General features: G+C 35.0%; 1 non-coding gene across 1 annotated transcript; it reads left to right on the plus strand.

The window, feature by feature from the left end:
* Nucleotides 1-1111: 1111 nt before the first annotated feature.
* Nucleotides 1112-1220, plus strand: LOC138829508 (U6 spliceosomal RNA). The gene has a single exon (XR_011372636.1). It is a non-coding gene; the product is annotated as a U6 spliceosomal RNA (small nuclear RNA).
* The last annotated feature ends 3094 nt before the right edge of the window (nt 1221-4314 follow it).

Here is a 4314-nt window from a genome sequence, read left to right on the forward strand (position 1 = left end):
CTATGTTGGGCACCACTAGCTGAAAGACAGGATCTTTCTGAACTCCTCTTCCCATTTGGAAAGTTTGAGAAACATGGAATCTCAGGATGTCAAAGGGCAGGATCCATGAAGAATGCTAGATCTATCTGCCAGGTCCTGAGACTGGAGCTTCATTTTTTTTCTGCTTTTTCAGGTGCCTGGTCCCCAAGATTAATTCAAGAGCTCATTAATTGGCTTTACTACTTCATCTTACATACAAAAGCAAACTTCAATGCTACCCCAAATTACAACACTTTTATGTTTGATGACAATGACAAATATGAAACTATTACTAATGTATGTATTCAAATGATACCTTGTAAGCTAATACCTGATTAATGTGCACACAATTCCTATTGGTATGACCCTTGCATTTCTTTTACACAAGTCAGGATATTCAGCAAGGTTTTGCAAATAGATCCCTCATATAATTGTGCTAATGTGATTTAGTGTAATTTAATGAGTGGCCCATCATTTTCTCACATATACTATTCCCACATATCCATAATTTTGTTTCTGGTCTCTTGTTTCTTATATCCATGTATCTCCTTCTATCTCTAGACTAGTGACACTTACTTTTCATGTCATTGCAATTTATTGATGATCACATTTCTGATGTTTCATATCCTAGGGATTGAACTTCAGAATAGCTATGGCACACACATTTTACTGAGTTGTAATGATACCAAATCAGGGCTGAGGATATAGCTTAGTGGTTGAACACTTGCTGAGCTTGCATCAGACTCTCAGTCCCATCCAACGCACTACAAAAACAAAAAGAGAGTAAATCATATGAGGAATGAGAGTGCTAACACATGTCATTTAGGATACCATTTCTCTGATTATGTTAGGATAGCAGGATGCAGCTGAAAACTCTTCAATAATCATTTGGTCTAAGGATGGAAGATTTCAAATGACTTGCCTCTGATAGGGACCCTTAGTAGAGAGAAGTAGGAGTTGTTTGTTAAGTGCTAGCTAGGAGGTCTCTGGAATCTGCAGCATTGATTAGTCAGTTACTACAGGTCTTTTGAGAAGCTTTTATTATTGAAGATGATATTTTTGGCTGATCAGAGATTTGAAATCAAGTTTTATGGTGTTTACTTGACAGCATACAAACTAAAATTGGAATGATAAAGATAAGATTAGTAGCATGGCCCCTACAACTGAGGGACACATAAATTTGTAAAGAGTGATATATTTTTTATATCATCATTTTTTTCCCTGAACCTTCCAAGTTTTATAAAAAGTAACTGAATGCACTTGGTAATGGTGGCTCATGCCTGTAATTCTAGCTACTCAGTAAAATGAAATGTGGAGAATTGCAGTTTAGGCCAGCCTAGGCAAAAACGTTCACTAGACGCCATCCCCAAAATAATCAGTAAATGAGGCCAGATGCTGGTGGCTCACATCTGTAATCCTAGCTACTCAGGATTACTATCTGCAATGCCAGCTACTATGATAGGCGAATCATGGTTCAATGCCATCCAGAGAAGGAAACACCATGAGACTGTTATCCCCAATTAACCAGTAAAACAACCTGGATGCAGGATTGTGGGTTAAGTGGTTGAGCTCCAATCTTGAGTGAAAAAGCCAATTGAGAGGTGAGAGGCTCTGTGTTCAAGCCCCAGTACTACCAAAACAGAAAATGTAATTGAAGGCAATTTATAGGAATTATTTCATTAAATAGTAAGATTTTTCAGTTATGATTATGATTATGATTATTATTTTGGTCAGTCGTGGGGCTATGAACTCTGGGCCTGGGCGCTGTCCCTCAGCAATTCAGCTCAAGGCTAGCACTCTACTACTTGAGCCACAGAGCCAGTTCCAGTTTTCTGGTGTTTTATTGAAGATAAAAGTCTCACAGACTTTCCTGCCCAGGCTGGCTTTGAACTGTGATCCTCAGATCTCAGCCTCCTGAGTAGCTAGAATTACAGGCACTGGAACCTGGCAAAACATTTAGAATATTAAAATATTTAATAATAAATTAATAAAATATTTAAGTAATATTTAAATAATAAAATATTTAAATATTTAAGATATTTTAAATAAAAATTTTCTGTATTCTGGCAACACAGAGTGCTCAGTTCTTCAGATGTAGCTTATTGCTGATTTTAGATTCCTAGTCTACTGCTGTGAAGAATATCCACGTCTCTGTCCAGTCTTCACTGCTATTAGAGTTGATTGACCACATATGTGATTATTCAAGTTGACAAAGGAAATTATACCTATGAAGTGCTCTGAAGAAGGTGTCATTTACTTAGTTTCCCTAAATATTCAGACTCTTAATAAGATATGTTTTTATTTTGGATTATTTTGTGTTTCAAATTGAGATCAACAAGACCCATTTGGCTTGTCATTATTGAACATATGAACATGACTAATCATTGCAGTTCTAACATCTCATGTTTAGCTTTTCCATCATAAAGAAGATTCAAAATTCACTTTAGTGTAAGAGGACTTTGTTTCAGACAGACTTCTTCATTTTTTTTCACTATTTATCACATTCTAGCATGTTAAGGCAACACAAATAAAGTTCTATAAGTTCTACTCAAAACATATATCTTCTATTCCAGGAAAGCAGTTTCTCAACCTAAACATCTATTGAACTTTCATTATAGAAAATGTATGAGGAAAATTTTATATTTTTTTTGGCATGATGCATTTTCAGAAAGTCTAAACTTGAATAAAAAGGCTTTTCTAGTCGTATGTTAATATATATTTCTTTCGTTTTTACCATGGAAGTTATTTTTTTCTTCATGAAATATAAAGGTTACCTTCTCTTGATACATTCATCTAAATAGATTAATATTTTTCAGGGCTCGGATTATGTACTTCCTTGTCCTCTTTGAATTTAGTGTTTGTATTGAGAAATCTGTTTTCTACGGACTTGTTTTTGTGCATAACGAATTACATCTCCTTTGCAGCTTCCAATATTCTTTATTTCTGTATATTTAGTGTTTTTAACTATAATGTACCTACAGATATTTCTTTTCTGACCTTGCCTGTTTAGTGTTCACTAAGCCTTCTTGTTATGCTAGAGGTTTTTCTCTAATTTCTTCTTTAATTTCATGGATACTTTTCTTTGTTTTTAAATTTTATTTTATTGTAAAGATGCTGTACAGAGGGATTATAGCTATATGAGTGAGGTAATGATTACATTTCTTGTTGAGCATTGTTACCCACTCCTTTGTTGTTCTCGCACTATCCCTTCCCTCCCCGACCTCTCTCACTCCCCGCCTCCCAAGTTGTATAGTTCATTTCCAATATACAGTCTTGTGGGTATCCTTGTTGCAATGGGTCATCCTGTGTCCTTGTTTCAGCATTTTGTTATTCCTCTTCCCCTCTCCAAATTAGACAAATGTATATACAAGATGCAGGGTACCAAAATCAAGTACAGTGACAACAAGGGCTATACCATAAGGGGAAGATATACAAAGGAAACAAAAATAATACACATAGTACATTAAAAATAATAGTACACATAGTACATTAAAAACAATAACAACAAAGAAAGTCCTCTTCTGTCCAGGTCTTGGGATTCATTTTATTTAACATCATCTTATATGGTCATATGTGCATAGTTTTGAGCTTCCTGATCATCTGATGAAATTATCCTAGACATATAGTAATTATTGCAAATGAGGGAAATCATGGGACCTATATTTCTTTGGGACTGACTTACTTAATATAATTTTTTCCAAGTCTTTTCATTTCCTAACAAATGGGGCAGTGCCATTCTTTCGAATTCCATTATATATATTTATATTTATATAATGGAATAATATATGTATAATTCCATTATATATATATATATATATATATATATATATATATATATCACATTTTCTTGATCCACTCATCTACTGAGGGGCATCTGGGTTGGTTCCATATCGTAGCTATGGTGAATAATGCTGTGATAAACATAGCTGTACTGGTAGCCTTAGTATGGCTTTGTTTGTGATCATTTGGGTAAATTCCCATAAGTGGGATTGCTGGGTCATAGGGGAGCTCTATGTGGAGTCTTTTGAGGAACTTCTATACTGCTTTCCAAAGTGGTTGAACAAGTTTACACTCCCACCAAGAATGCAGTAGGGTTCCCTTTTGGCCACATCCACTCCAACATCCGTTATTATTAGATTTCTTGATTATAACCATTCTAACTGGGGTGAGGTGGAATCTCAGTGTTATTTTGATTTGTATTTCTTTAATGGCCAGAGAAGTTGAGCATTTCTTCATATTGGCCATTCTTATTTATTCTTCAGAGATACTTTCCTTCCTTCCTTCCTTTTCCATTGG

The sequence above is a fragment of the Dipodomys merriami genome, unplaced genomic scaffold, assembly GCF_024711535.1.
Source record: "Dipodomys merriami isolate MVZ:Mamm:240054 unplaced genomic scaffold, mDipMer1.0.p SCAF_173, whole genome shotgun sequence".
In the NCBI taxonomy this organism is placed as follows: Eukaryota; Metazoa; Chordata; class Mammalia; order Rodentia; family Heteromyidae; genus Dipodomys; species Dipodomys merriami.